The sequence below is a fragment of the Taudactylus pleione genome, unplaced genomic scaffold, assembly GCF_031769625.1.
Source record: "Taudactylus pleione unplaced genomic scaffold, aTauple2 ptg000456l, whole genome shotgun sequence".
Classification (NCBI taxonomy): Eukaryota; Metazoa; Chordata; class Amphibia; order Anura; family Myobatrachidae; genus Taudactylus; species Taudactylus pleione.
Window position 1 is genome coordinate 1,153,316 of NW_028284858.1, and position 16,530 is coordinate 1,169,845.

Consider the following 16,530-nt stretch of genomic DNA (forward strand, 5'->3'; position numbering starts at 1 on the left):
CTATCTTTAGATCTTGCACGATAGTTCCCAAGTACTGAATCTGCAGTTAACCACAGGGTGTGATAGCATACCATATATGTATTGCGCAAGGAACACTTAAGGCGTTAGCCTTAATGATCGTAATTTCATTGCTTTTTTAAGTTTAATTGGCAGAAATTCAATAGGTTTTGTGAAATTTCAGATCATGTCTAAGAAGCCTTAATGGGACATGTGAAACCATAAGGTTTTTTGTCTATGGAATATTATATATCTATCTATATCATACTTGCCGAAATTCAGTTCCCTCCTTCCGAGGGGGCTGAATGCCTGTGTACAGTGGAGGGCGTGGCCGGGCAATGACTACGTATTGGGGTGGGGCCAGGGCGTGACCGCGCGATCGCGTAATTGTGGCCCTGCCTCCTCTTCACAATGCTAAAATTACAGGCATTGTGAAGCAGGGGGCAGGGCTACGATGACGCAATTCAGCACGATTCGCGTCACTTCCCCCTGCTGCCGGGTTTCTATCACTAGTGCAGGGGGGGGCTGCCTATCTGGGGGGCCGGGAGCAGCACACGATATTCGGGAGGCTCCCGGCTAAATCGGGAAGGTAGGCAAGCCTGATATATATATTTATAGTGGGTATAGCCTATACACCATTTTTCCAGTTCGTTCTAATTAACTCCTTTAATTAGAAGCCCTTACGTGCTCATTCTAAGCTGTGTAGACACATGTACAGAGATACATGTAGAAATCTGAGCTATACGCTGGCTCTGTAACATTAGAATGTCCACCTTTAAATGAGTACATACATATGCGATCTCTTGCATGATCTATCGTTCGTACTCAAATCGCGGGTCGTTCATCACAATGTCCAGGGGCGGATTGGGAAATGAAAGTGGCCCTGGAAAAAACCGTGAAAGCATCCCTCGGTGAGCGCGCCGAAGGTGAAAAAGTGGGTGTGGCCTTGTGTAAAGGGGTGTGGCCTAATGCAAAACACCATGCCTGCAAGCCACTCCCCCTGTTTCAGTCATAGTCATACTGGGGGCATGCCTACCGCTCCAGGAGCTGATAGCCATGCCCACAGTCCCTCTCTCCAGTGAATAACCACAGCGAGCATGTGAATGAGCATTTTCTTACCTATATGATTTCTCTGCAACGGGGAATCTCTGAAGAAATGGATCCTCCCTGGACAGGCAGTGTCTTGAGTTGGTATTTGCTATTCATGCACGAGATCCCATGGTCTGGAAGCCGTCTGTATGTGTCCCAATAAAACCAATGTCATTATCATGCAACAGAGGGTCAACCAGATAATAAATGTGGGTTTACCATATCAAACTATTTTATATTAATAAAATATATTTGCTCCTTTGGTACCATTTACATCAGAATATGGTTTCATTAGAATTGTTATCTTACTGAAGATTATTGTGCCCCAGTGTTTCTTCTAATAGTATCAGCGTTCCTACCGTCCTATATGTGTGTCTCCGGCCCCACCGTCTTGGTGTGTCTCCAACCTATCCCCTCTCGTGTGTTTCTTCAGCGCTATCTCCCTGCGCCTCTCCAGTGCCACCCCCAATTCTCTCCGGCACCATCCACCCACAGTGCCATCCCTCCTGCGTCTCCCGAGCGCCATCCTCCTGCGTCTCCTCAGTGGCGTCCTCCTGCCCTAGCACAGAATAGCCCTTTTTTCTCACACACAGATCTCCCCTTAGCACAGAATACCCCCCTCCCCACAGACAGATCAACCCCCCCGTCCCCACAGACAGATCATCATTTCCCCCGCCCTTAGTATAGCAGACCCCCCTCCCCCAGACAGATCATCTCCCCCACCCCTAGTATAGCAGACCCCCATCCCCAGACAGATCATCTCCCCCGCCCTTAGTATAGCAGACCCCCCCTTCCCCAGACAGATCATCTCCCCCACCCCTAGTGTAGCAGACCCCCATCCCCAGACAGATCATCATCTCCCCCGCCCTTAGTATAGCAGACCCCCCGTCCCCCAGACAGACCATCTCCCCCACCCCTAAGGTAGCAGACCCTCATCCCCAGACAGATCATCTCCCCCGCCCTTAGTATAGCAGACCCCCCGTCCCCCAGACAGATCATCTCCCCCACCCCTAAGGTAGCAGTCCCCCATCCCCAGACAGATCATCTCCCCAGCCCTTAGTATAGTAGACCCCCCCTCCCCCAGACAGATCATCATCTCCCCCACCCCTAGTATAGCAGACCCCCCCTTCCCCAGATAGATCATCATCTCCCCCACCCCTAGTATAGCAGACCCCCCTTCCCAGACAGATCATCTCCCCCACCCCTAGTATAGCAGACCCCCCTTCCCAGACAGATCATCTCCCCCACCCCTAGTATAGCAGACCCCCCTTTCCAGACAGATCATCTCCCCCGCCCTTAGTATAGCAGACCCCCCCTCCCCCAGACAGATCATCATCTCCCCCACTCATAGTATAGCAGAACACCCCCTCCCCACAGACAGATCATCTCCCCCACCCCTAATATAGCAGACCCCCCCTCCCCCAGACAGATCATCTCCCCCGCCCCTAATATATCAGACCCCCCCTCCCCCACAGACAGATCATCATCTCTCCAGCCCCACCCCTAGTATATCAGACCCCCCCTCCCCCACAGACAGATCACCACCCCCTAGACTGCAGCCAGACCCGATTGTCTCCTCTCCACTCTGCCCCCTCCCCAGGCTGTGAAATGAAACTTAAACATGACACTTCAAAGCCTTGGGAGGGGAGAGTGGAGAGGATGTGATCAGGCTGAAAGACTGCTCTGACCGGCAGGCGGCCCCCCATCCCCGCCGCAATTTACCCTCACCGCGGCCACGCTGTCACCCGCGGTCCTGTGCCACTTCACCTCACTCCGACTGTAAGCTGGGTGGAGCCTTGATAGGATGCTGGCCGCTGGCCTCTCTTCTCGCGAGAGAGGCTAAGGCGCGGCCAGGCAGTACTGATAGGCAGCCAGGCTGCTTGTGTAAAACACACAGGAGCCGGCTGGGACCTGGTGACGCAAATCAGGGGGCGGGGCCTCAAATAAGAAGCGGCCCCACAACCAATCGGCCCACCGGGATTTTCCCCGCAAAAAGTAATGCCCAATCCGCCCCTGACAATGTCCCATCTGCTGTGCAGCACAGCAGATGGGACGATGTAATGAAATACCCCATGCTGCTAAATGCAGCATGCTACCACACATCGTGCCATTGCACACCGCATTGCGTAGTGTGTACGGACAGCGCGATGTATCGTTTCATCGCATTGTGCCGACGCTGGGTACACACATCGCAATATGGAGCAATGGAACTTTTACAACAATTAGAATGGCGCCTATTCAGTCAAAAGGTCAAGTGAAATTGCAGGAAATGTGATGTTTGCCGTGATCCCTTCATTTCCGGCAACTCAAAAGCAACTCCTATAGTGGGCTGCTAAATTGTCAGATCTACCTAGTTCCAGAACCGGCAGCTTGTACCCGGCTGCTAACGCCATCTGAAGATGTTGTTAGACCATAGTGGCCAGTGGGCTACTTTTTTGCTAATCGTATTGGAGAGAGAGCCCGAGTCGGCCCCCACTCACCTATGCGCAAGTTAACGACCGTACTTGCGCTAACACCACAATTAGAAGTATCTGGGACACGCTTATATCGCAGCCTGTGCCTGGAGGTAGCATTTGAGCCAATGGAATAAGGGCTCAGCGCTGCCCCCGGGCTGAAGACAAGCCGCACATTTTAATCCTGTTTTTTTTGCCCTAAACAGAGCCGGCCCTAGGCAAAATTTGGACTGGTGCCCCCTAACAGATAATCCCAGCACCAATCTAAGGTCATACTTGCCTACCCTCCCGATTTGGTCGGGAGCCTCCCGAAAATCGGGTGCCGCTCCCGACCTCCCGGGAAGGCAGGCAATCCTCCCGGCCCCCGGCGATGTGTCCGCAATCGCCGCACCCCCCCGCGCTTATAAGAGAAAACCCCCGGCAGCAGGGGGGACGATGACGCGATCGCGCTGCCACGCCCCATGCACCGCCCCCAATGTTACGTCACCTGCCGGGGCCCCGCCCCCTTTGACTGCTTCACACCCCCAGCCATGCATGCCCGACAGCTCCCTCCCGGAAGGAGGGAGCTAAATATCGGCAAGCCTGTCTAAGGTCCCCATTTATCAAAGAAGCATAACCCCTTTAGCGCTCGCCAAAGGGGTTATGCCATTTTTTCTGGATTTAACAAACAGCAGTAATCAAAGATTACTGCTGTTGGTCAAGCATCGCTCTCGCTATCTTTTCTGGCTTCAGCGAAACCTTCCAGGCAATCCCGGGTCCCCGTGTTATGCACATGCACAGACGGACCGTTGTGCATAACACCAGAGCCCAGTCACTGGCAGCGTTAGGCTGCCAGCAGTCGAGTGGAGGACCTCGCCGAGGAGGAGGACTTCATGGGACCTCACTGGAGGGGTAAGTATTGGTAAATAGTAATACCAGTAAATTTTTCATTTCTATCACATTCATACTAAACAAAAAATTGTGCTGGTGCTTACCATCATTGATAAATGGGGACCTAAGTGTTTATACGTGGATACCAACAGTGAAAGGTGTGATAAAAAGCATCACGTGTGTGTGTGTGTGTGTGTGCATATATATATATATACATATATATATACATATATATATATATATATATATATATATATATATGGCATGGGCGGCACTCCTCAGATTTCTATTAATGTGTATGTACGTATATATATATCTATCTTGAGGATATATATATATATATCTTGATTTATATATATATATATATATATATATATATACACACACATGCATAATATATACATTTATATATATACATAGTTGCCGACTTTCTGGCTGCTCCTTCCGGGAGGGAGCAGCCAGATCGGCAGGGCAGCGGGGGGCGTGGCTGATAAAGGGGGCGTGTCCGGACGGTGCCTGACGTTTGCAGGCGTCACGGGGGCGGGGTCACGTGATCGCGTCATTTTGGCCCCGCCCCCGCTACACAATGCCGATAATACATGCATTGCGAGGCAGGGGGCGCGGCCAAAATGACGTGAGTCGCGTCACTGGCTGCCCTCGCAGCGGGGGTTAAGAGTAAATTGCGAGGGATGTCGGGGGGATTGGCGGCTGCCGGAAGGCTTGCCTGCCTTTCCGGGGGGGGCGGGAGCTGCACCCGATTATCGGGAGGCTCCCGCCCAAATCGGGAGGGTAGGCAACCCTGTATATATATAGGGGGGGCAGCGTTGCGGAGAGTGGGGGGGGGGCGGCAGCTACAGAGCCCTGGAATGGCCTTAGGCATTCCAGTTGCCCTAGGCATTTGCTTAGAATGCTTATGCCTGGGGCCGGCTCTGGCCCTAAATTCCAGGATCCCGGGGATCCCGATCTTGAGATTGGCTTCCATGCCCGTGTCCTGGCAGGAGAAACATGCTATATTCTCAAGAAAGTTTAAATTTACATTTTTTGAATTTAGGCGTAAATAAATTATCACATCCACATACAAAATTCAGATGATTGTGATAAATAGGGCCTAAAGTATAACTGAGGCATTGCTAACCCCCCCAAAAATATTGACATATGGTGGGGAGTTCCCTTAAAATTTTAGAAGTCTTAACCAGAACAATATGTTTGTCCCGTGCATTTTTTGAATTCTTTAACTGCCACTGCTGGGAAACTATTCCACGGATCTATCTGTAAAAGTGCTCTTCATAAGTTACCTTTCAGTCTTCCTTCCTCCAATTTCAAAGTGTACTCCCTTGTTCTAGAAATCTTCTTATTTTAAAAATACTGCCTTCCCATTATTACTTATAATTAGGGATGTGCAGGCTCGGATGGATTCGAGTTTGCACGCAGAGTTCGGATTTTTCCCTCAAAAAAAACGGAACTCAGAAAGAGGCAAAACGTCATCTTGCATGGACAAACATCATCATTCCTGGACTGTGCAGGCTCCTATCCAAGCCTGCACATCCCTAATTATAATATGTTTACAAAATGTTCTTATTATATCCCCTCTATTTCCGCTCTTTTGTAATATTCCTGATTACCTTAGGAAAAGACTGCTGGTCGAGCTCTACCTCTTATTATTAGTGACCTGTAAATCCTTGCCTACAAGTCTCACGGCCCAGACAAGGGGGCGGGGGGATTTCTCAAAGCTTGGAGAGATATAAAGTAAGGAGAGAGAAGGTACCAACCAATCAGCTCCTGTAATTTTTCATACCTAGCCTGTACAATGTCAGCAGTTGATTGGTTGGTACTTTAACTCTCTCCAAGCTTAGATAAATTACCTCCCAGGATAAAAAAATATAAAATCTCAACCCTATGCTAACACTACCTTCAACCCAGCTGCAGTACTCTTACTACCCCGTACCTACAACAAATTTAAAATGTTAGTCATAAAAATTAGTGTAGAGTCTAATGCTGGGTACACACTGGCAGATATATTGGCCGATCAATTGATCGGCCAATATATCGTGTATGCGTCGGTCAGTGTGCACCAGCGATATAGGTCTGTGATGTCATTCACAGACATATTGCCCCGGCTGTGCTGCACAGCTAATGGCATATATATCTGCAGATTTATCGGCTCATCGTGCTGTGTGTAAGAGCAGTCAGCCTACCGCCCATACACTTGCTGCAGCGGCCACGGCGAGGGGAGCGTGATGCGACCCCTGGCCAGCCAGGACCCGCAGCCAGATGACAGATGATGGTTGTTCAGTGTGCATTGACAACCAACATCTGCAGATCAGTCCTTCCTTCTCTATATTCAAAAAATTAACGCAATTGACAGATTGAAGTCAATTAATGTAAACATTTTTTGCTACATAATACATATTAAATTTTAATATGTACAATCAAACTGCAGATTTGTGAACTGATCTCACCCCCTGCCAACATGTGTGTGTGATGAAACTGTATAAAAAGGGGCTTTTTGAGCTCATAAGATGACAGCCATCTTAAACATAGTGATGTATATACCATCTGAACTTCTGAAGAACTTGTAAGCAGAGTACTCCTATGACCTTTAATTGGGAATATTGTCCTTTTTTGGCACTAACAAACATGAACTTCTTTTCAAGACACTTCTGTCTGCCTGTCCCTTGTGACCACCTGTTTATCCAATCTGTATGTCCTGCTTGAGCCCAGTATGCTGGAGCAGCGTGACCACACATTCCCAGAAGTAAGCAGTTCCAGGTGCCAGTCCAGGAGCCTGCTGGTGGCAGTGACTTAACCCCCTTAGACACAGTTGTAGGAGTTAGCAACAGGCGGCTGCTGATCATGAAAGGGAATCACTATAGCAAACAGGTACCAAAGTAAGTCTACTTAGGTCACTCAGGAACGACAACCATCTATACCGAGCGGTGGAGTAAGCCCATCTGGTCACATCATACTGCCAATATTTTTTCTAATGCTCTATGGGACAGCCTGGAGAGCAGGCAAAGGTTGGAGGTGTGTGGCAAGGCGTGATTAATTGTGTCATCAAAGTTCACCCCAGCTATTCAATTCCGTGATTTGTAGTGAAGTTGTTGTGAGCCGGGAGGCTGTTCTACTCTTGTGAGTTCAGCAGAGGTCCCCGAAATTCAGAAGTCTCACGTACATCCCAGAACAGTAGGCAACTGCTCAATAAGCTCTAGTCATTGGGAGGTGGCACGCCCTTTTAATACTGTTTCAGCTATTAAATTCCACAGTAAACTGGTAATGAGGCCATTGCTGCATAAAACATAACAGTTAATCTTCCTGTCCAACCGCTGTAGTTGAAAGAAAATATCTTTCAGATGCGTAGTTCATTGTTTTGCTAATTACCCTTACGGCCGGAACTCGGAGAACAATGTTTCACAACAAAAAAAAGTTGTTCATTTAGCAGTTGATAAAAGGCATAATTTAGAGCAGACTTCATACGCCTGTTAGGGAAACAGAGTGGGGATATTTCCTATTCATGAGGTGCCTTTGGCAAGATGTAGGGAGTGTTTATAGACAGGAAATCCCGACCTGCATAATCATAGTTGTCTTTTACATACTATTATAGATTTTACAGAAAGACTCACTGTAATCCTTCACTTCTGAAACCTAAAAGCTTTTCTAATTAATTTCTTCTCGGATTCCACTAAAGCTTATCCAAAAAGAATTACATACAGTACATACATAAATAGTATATCATTTATTTATTATTATATATTATGAATATCATGGATGTTACTTTTTTTTTTTACTTCCTTCCAACCCCTATTGTCAAAAGTATTTCTTGGCCCCAAACCCTACGTTATACTTTTTTCTTTCCATTTACTATCTATGTATATTATTTGTAAAACACCAAGATTTTAAGTAGCACAGATAAATGTTTATTCGTTCATGCCTCATGCCTCTAAGCTCCCAACCGCTGCCAACATGACATAATTAATAATGTAAAATCACCTTGTGGTATGTACACAAATGTGCTGTAACCTGCAGGAAGCAGGCATTTCTACTCAGATTCTAAGCTTCACTACATCACAACGTGGCACAGGATCTGCCAGCAGAGAACTCACTTGGAGACATTTATGAAAACTGAGGCATTTGTAACAGCTAAAAAAAAAAGGTGCCATCCACACTCCACAGTAACGTAACCTGGTTTTCATTTTCTAAACTGTACTAGAAAAATTATAGCATCTGATTGGCTGTTGTAGCTTAAAGCAGTGTTTTGATTTTTTTTCTCCGTACAGTTGACGTCTGTTTCAGGAGCCTCCCTGCCATTCCAGGAGGGTAGACAAGAATGCTATAAGTGTGACCTACCACTATCTACAAAAACAAAAAAAACAACAAACTACAAAAAACAAACAAATATGGATTTGTCTTTTTATGGAACTAGATATGTATCCGATAATCCTGGTTTTGCTTGGATTGACAGTTTGTCAGAACCTGTAAGGGAAGAATCGTACGCGAAGCAGGTGGGGCTTTGACAGGAAGTGATAATGCCTGCAATGAAGGATAGGGCATGTCTTGGGTAAATTGTGGGTGTGGTTTGATTAAAGAGAGACGCTGGGCTTATTTTGTCCCAATTTTGCCTGAATAAGTGTTGGGAGGCTGGAAAGTATATCAGACATACCTCTCAATGCCTATCAATAACCTTAACAACCCTGGGCAAACGCAGGATTTTTAAGGGGGGGGGGGTTCTGTGTATATACATGTACAGGTTTGAAACTTGGAAAGTGATCGGCTGCTTTTTTTTATTATTATTTCTAATGGTTCTGTAAGGCTAGTAACACATAGGTGCTTTGAGTGTTTGCATGTCTTGAGCCCCATGACCTCCAGCAATTACGCCATTCCCCATGTGCAGGTATAAACAGAGTCTCCCTACATTGTCCTCCTGTGAAAAGAGCCAGGACACAGTCAGTGTGGTGAGGAGGGTACGCAGAGGAGGCACAGCCACAGGTAATCACAGCAGAGGAGCAGGAAGAGGTGGGCTAAGCCATGCAGCCCACTCTGATTGGTAGATCTGTGACCAATGGGTAGATCTGTGACCATTGTGCCAGCAAGTGTGAAGCTATGCCGTACAACTACATGCCGGCCTCGGTCACCGATATGTATGATGCCTGGCCGGCCCTCCACTGCTCTAGCTGCCGGTGGGTTATTTGCTTTGTCGGCGGCCGAGGTACACAGCTGTCAGCGATCAGCGCAGCTCCAGCTTGAATGAGCTTCTGTGCATTTCAGAAGCTCATATCGCGTCAACCGCAATTATAGGACAGGTATGGGAGGGAGCGCGGCCACTGAGTGGAGTACGGGGCGCAGCCCTGTTTGTGGATGGCCCGTGGCTGGTGCAGAGACAGGACTGTCTCCGTCTCTGAGAAAAAGAGACGGGGGGGGGGGGTTTTCTGGGTACCCGGAAACCCCCCTGTGAGTGCGCTAGTGCAACCGCCAACCGCAACCCTATACAACATCTGTAAAAAGATCCAAAACACACAAGAGGCATTAAATAAAACACTGGAAAAGGTTCTGCAACCCATATCAACCACAAACTAAGTATTATTCAGAGTCTGTAGTAAATGCTGTTTATTTTTTTGTCTCAAGTTGCGACTTTTCAATCTGCGCATGCACGCCTTATTTTACCATGTGTCTTTTATTTTAATTTCGAACTGGACTTGCAACTCGGCGACTAGGGGGCTGAGATTGCAGTAGAAATTACGTGTGCTCACAGGCGCAGCCGAAAGTACAGTAAGGGCATGTATTCCAAATTGAGAATGACATGGCTGGTGAAAAATCACAAACGCAACCTTCTGAGTAAAAGCCCCCATACATCAGAGATTGCAAATTGCACGATTACTGCAATCAATCGATTGTGTATAAAAATCTTTCCCTATTTCAATTGATTGTGGCAATTCTGCAATCGATTGAAAAAGGGAAAGATTTTTATACACAATCGATTGTAAATTGCACGATTAGATGTATGGGGGCCTTTACCGATGCTCTGACCCAGGTGTAAAGTTTATAGTGATGACGGCATGTGATTGGTTGCAAATGGTGAACACACATCCCTTTATGCCGATCACCTTAAACTGCACCAACAGTGTGTTAAAAGTGATTTTACAATACACTACACCAGTGGTGGTTCCCAAACTGCAGGGGTGCCACAGGTTAGTGGTCCAAGACAAAATAAAATGATTTATGGTCCATGTGATTGGCATCTACTAGCACTGGTTTTCCCTATCAAAAACTATGTGGACAACAAGAATCTCGGCCCTGTCAATCACCACATAACAGAACCTAAGGATGACAGATAAGAACAATTTACTTTATTTAATAATTTTTGCTGAATTTCTCAATAAGAAACTTTTGGCACAGGGGTGCGTGGAAAAGATGCTGATATGCTAGAATGCAGAGATTCAAAAAAGTTTGGGAACCACGGCACTACACACTCAATTAACATAGAGATGAGCGGTTTGGTTTTGGGTGGATCTTCCCACCAAGATCGGACCTTGCCACCAATTTGAGATCTCAGAACAAGGCAAAACATCATCTTTCATGGGCAAAAAATCATCCTTCATGGATATCTGTGCTAAGATGAGTTTTTTTCTTCGTTCTGAGATCCGAGCTTGGCGGGAAGATCCGAGCCAAAACCGAACCGATCATCTTTAGTTTTACAAAGATAATATTCTATACTTGCATCTGCTTCGCTTTGCATCTCTGATGCATCAATCCACTTGGGTCCTTATCTGCTCTATCAGCCCATTCATTTATTGTAATGTGTTTCCTTTGTGTACTGCTATTTGTAACATTTTGCTAAATGCTTGTTGAAGCCACGCCTCTTATCTCACCTTAGTACAACAAGGCAAGGGAGCACATAGATTTGCGATCACATTTCACAAGTCCATTTCAGACAGGGCGGGATGCGTCAATCATCACATTTTACATGTGATGCATCCCGTCACTCATCGCATGCATGAAGGCAGAAATATACTGGTATGTATGAAAAAAATCGCAAAGGACTGCTATCCCGACAAGAACTGTCCTTTGCGATAAACGGATTACTAGGTCCCTCTCAGGGGGAATTGCGAATAGAAGCCCATAGGCTTCTATTGGTCACTGCATCCAAGCCCCAGAATTTATCCAATTCCGGAGCTTGGTGCATATACGGTAAGCAACTAAACCTCCAAAAACTTCATTTTTGGAGGTTTGACCGCAAAATCAGTATTGATGCATCCCGTCCCATCTCTGAATAAGGGCCACAATCTATCCTATTCTTACTAGACTGTTAAATGCTAACATCTGATTGGTTGCTAAGAATGACAGCGCCCACTGAGCTTAAAAGTAATTTTTGACAATAAACAGTAATATAATAGATACATGCATGGTGGTAACTTACTGTAGGACTTAGCGATAAAAGCAATGCTGAAGGTGGGTGCAAAGAAGTGAATATTTTGGGTCAATTTGGTTCCATTTGAAGGCCAGGGGAAGTCCGTTTTACTTACTGCCTCTGGTACTAACATTTCTATTTACGGCCGTGGATATTTGTATCAATTCAGGCATCTTAAAATATAAAAAAACTTTCCATTGATCCCCTGACATGAGAGTTTCTCACCATGTGATCAATCTGGGTCTTTGTCTATTTTATATGAGCCATTTTGAGTGTTGGGAACTATGCCTCACCTCACGCCATTAAATATTACAGTCAAGTATTGATTGGCTGTCATCTTTGACTCGCAGTTTCTCACAGAAATTGTTTATTTATTTAGACTACAAAAGGAAATTAAAGTCTCAGCTGGTGAGAACCAAAAAAAAAAAAAAAAAGAAAAAATCAGTAAAAAAATAAAAACAAAACATTCTTCCATCATTTTTATCAAAGTTGAGCTGCTTTGCCAAACGTTTGCAGGCATGTACTTTTGGCGAAAATTCCCTCATCTAAAATTATCATTGCTATTGCTTTTGGGAACATAACATGTTTGACACAATTTGAAATTATTTAACACGTTGCTGAACCTAGCAATGTACTTATAACATGAGCAAGCTCCCCCATGCCGAACACAACTGAATGTAGTCAGACATATGTGTATTAATTTTTCTTTTTACTGCTGTACAGACTTAGAACTCAGTTAATGCAGGCACGCAGACACCCCTGAGAAAATAAGGTGGTGGGGGAGAGGGGGGTAGTAAGAATTCTGTCTTTTACCTACTGCCTCAGTTTTGTCTGAGTACGAACACAAATATGTTAAAAGTTTTAATAGTAACAACATGGATTCAGGTCAAGAGGAAAAAAAAGTTGAGTAAACAAAGTTTAAATTAAAACCACATGTATTCTGGGGGGAAAGACTTTTCTTCTTTTTTTTATCTACATAAGGACATACTTTTCAAATAAAGTTCAATAATAAAAATGTTTTATCATGTTTGCTATATAAATTATTAACTTTCACTAAAAAACAAAACGAAAAAAAAAAACTAAGTTTAAAGAAATAACTTGAGACAACTTGTAATTTTAGGCTTCCGGTTCAAACAAAAAAAAAATAATACAGCAAACCATTTTGTATTGATAACTTTATGGACAAATTAATAAAACAAATTTTGTTAAACAGTATTTTTGCTGTCAGACTTTGGGGTCTATTCATTATGCCTTGGAGAAAGATAAAATGGAGAAAGGAGCTGAGAAAGGCTCTGAAAAATGATAGTTAGGAGCTGATTGGCTGGGACTTATCTCCATTTTATCTCTCTCCAAGGCTTAGGGGTCTATTTACTAAGCTGTGTTAGGAGATAAAGTGAATGGTGATAAAGCTCCTAACTGCCATGTCACAGGCTGTTAGAAAAATGGCAGTTAGGAGCTGATTGGCTGGTACCTTATCACAGTTCACTTTATCTCCTAACACAGCTTAGTAAATAGACCCCTTAGTGTTTTTCTGTTATACTGAAATAGGTATTAGCAATAAGGGGTTCACTGCTGTATTCATACCCTAGACAATCCGTGTTTTGAATGCTATTTATAATCTGGTAATGGGAAAAGAATGTTGTTAGTTTACCGATTTTTTTTTTTTTTTATGCCTGTGAGTAAAATAGAAAACATTTTTGTCTAACAACTGTTGTGAACCATGGATACAGGCGTTTGGTTTATTTACATACAAGTAGTGAATCTCTCAGTTGTGTGTTCAAGCACCACAGATGGTGAAAGTAGTAGCAGTAATAGTACTATATGGAAAATAGTGTTTTTACTTTTTATGTGTTCTCTCACTGTTTATAGACATACTAGGTTGTAGGGCAAACATGCTACTAAAGCCAGAAATGCAGTTTTGGCAACATCCCCATCTGTACCAAGCTCCAGAATGCGATACATTCCGGAGCTTGGATCTGGCAAGATGGCGTAGCTCAAAAGACGCCTATAGGCTTCTGATCGCAGCATGCTGAGAGAGGGATCCAAATTGAATCCCTCCCAGCACCCCCGAGGCTCACGTGTCATACGACGCATGCACAGAGTGACTTCTGGGTCATAAACAGAAAGTCCCTCTATCGCAAAGGGCAGCTCTTATCGTTATGTACCTGTTAAGTGGCGGGATGTACTGCATCCGCGATGCTTAGTACATCCCGCCCAGGGAAGTGATATCAGGCTAATTGCAGAGTATGGATAGAAGTAGCTATTATGAGTGCAGGGTGTGCGGAGTGAATGAGCCCTTGGGTCTAGGGGGGGCCTGAACTGAACACCCTACACCCAGAGCATACCTGACTGGTGACGGTAAGTGGGTCACCTCTCTTACGTGGCACCATCCTCCCATTGATATCTTTGTAAAGATGGCAACACGCAAATGACACTGTGCTGCCCATGCGCCATCTTCCCAAATATCACTGGGAAGATGTCGCTACGTAGAACTTACTATCTGGAAACGGTAGGGTGTAGAGGGATCCACCACTTTGAGGAGGGGTAAATACACTCCTGAGAGTATGTGGTCTCATTATCATCCTTATGTCCTACATGAAAATGTTTTTGTCCAGTGTTCAAGTGGTAGAGAGTAGAACAACGTGTACTCAATGCCTGCCTACCAACTGTCCTGATTTTGAAGTTGCAATTTAAGGGTATCCTCCCGTCGTCGTCTATATTTGCGGCATAGAGAGGTCCCCTGCATGAAGTAGAAAAGACATGTGTTTTTCTAGTAAAAACATTCACCGGCAGTGATGCTATGTCTCCCGGGGCTTGGTCATACCCTTATGATGTGATCAAACCATTAGAATGAAATGCACCTGTCCTGATTTACACTCAGGCAATGTTGGGAAGTGTGGTCAGTACAATAATCAGAGCTGCACAGAGTATTTCAGTATATGAGCTTTGAAATTGGAAGGGGCAGTATTCCCCCAACAATGCAGAGTAATAATGTGATTCTCCTTTCAAACACATATTTACCTACTTCTTACACCTGCCCTCCAGGAGATCCTTGAGGGGGGTCTAAGTGGGAAGTGCTCAGGACATGGTAATAAGGAGAGTCAAGTACAGATGACAGAAAGAGATTCACAAAGCGATTTCATGTTGCAAGAGGAACAATTAATTGTCTCCTAGGGTCTCATATGGTATCCAACCATTGCAGAAAGAGTTATGCAAGCAATGTGGCCTCTAACCCTCTCTGAACGATCAGGAATACGAAGATGACAGTTCATTTGTTTGGAGTGTCTGGCAAAAGTCATCCCGAGTTTAAATCAAACTTTTTTGTATCTGCCAAGATTTAAATACTGATAACCACTTAATACATTTTAAAAGCACTAAACCATACTTGAAATAGGATCAGTGCAGTTCTACTTTTTAACATCATTTAATAGTCACTTACTGCCGAGAAATGCAGAAAGCAGCAATTATGTGCCAGATCACGTTTAAAAAGGGAATAGGGTAAAAATTATCAAAAACATGTCACAAAAATAGCAGAATCTTGACCTCTGACAATTAAGCAGAAGTTGCTGTTTCCTTAAAGGCTTTTCTCTGTATTTGGTTACAAAGCCAACCAAAGTTATTTTCCAATAAATCAACAGTTGTGGCTAAGACCGGACACTAGGCCCCTAGTCTAAATGAAAGGTGGTCAAGATAATTTTTAAAATGGATTAAAAAAAAAACAAAAAAAAAACATTTTTACAAAAATTTTGAGATGCTTAAAAACAGGTTATGGATCCAGTATAGCAACAATGAAAACAAAAATAATTATTTTCTTATGTCAGTTGTAACTTAATATCCTATATGAGTGTACATTAGGGCTATATCTCCCAAAAGTCATGTATATTTTCATTGACCGCCACATTACTGTGGACAAAGGAGAATCGCATTTAGGTGGGGGCAAAAATGAACATGGGTCAGGGCAGGGCCTAATGTATCCAGATCCTTGAAGTAAACATAGTTTAATTCTTGCCAATTTTCACCGTTTGTCAGGGAGGCTCCCTGAAATAATAGTAATCTCCTTTACTCCCTGAAGAGTCTAGCAATCTCCCTGATTGCACTTTACCCCCATTGTGAAGCTCTTATATATAACAGAGATATATACATTCAAATGGTGTCATTAGTATAATTTAGCTGCAGAGATTATAAAGCACAATAATCCCTATGACTACATACATTTTCTGAAAAGTATCAGTGTGTTTTCATCAACAAGTAGATCTTATCAAGTGCTTTGGGGGGTTAATTTACATTTGAATGTTAGTCAATTTTATGGCACGCCTCTCAGATGTAGCAATACACATCCATTTTAACTTGCGCTCATAGGTGTTGGTTTCACAATCTCCCTAAAAAGCTTTTTCAAAAGTAGGTAAGTATGAGTTTATGGTTAAGTTATGGGGCTGGACCAGGTACCGCTTGAGAACCCAGCAAAAGAAGAAATGATAATTAAAATCTACGGATGTACAGAAATGGGACTACCTTTTTGTAACTGCTTTGTCTAGAAAGTTCCAAAAACTGGACACCAAAAAGAAAATATTCTGTTGATAACCAAAGGATTGCCTTGTTAAAGAATTTAAACTAACTTATTTAAACAGTTTTCTCAGCTGCAGAAACATCATATCTATTAAAAAGTATGGGGAATAGAAAGCAAAAAGTTGAAAATTACAATAAAATAGATACATAGTA

At 44.2% G+C, this 16,530-nt stretch overlaps 1 protein-coding gene across 2 annotated transcripts in view; it reads right to left on the reverse strand.

Annotated features, from left to right (window-relative positions):
* The window catches only part of CALD1 (caldesmon 1), a 186,225-nt gene that overhangs the window by 110,885 nt on the left and 58,810 nt on the right, over window positions 1-16,530 (reverse strand). The window contains exon 3 of one of the 2 annotated variants that reach the window (XM_088448508.1): window positions 1,117-1,231. The exons of the other annotated variant lie outside the window; for it this stretch is intronic. The gene's annotated coding sequence lies outside the window, so the exon portion shown is untranslated. The remainder of the gene's footprint in view (window positions 1-1,116; window positions 1,232-16,530) is intronic. 2 annotated transcript variants of the gene reach the window in all.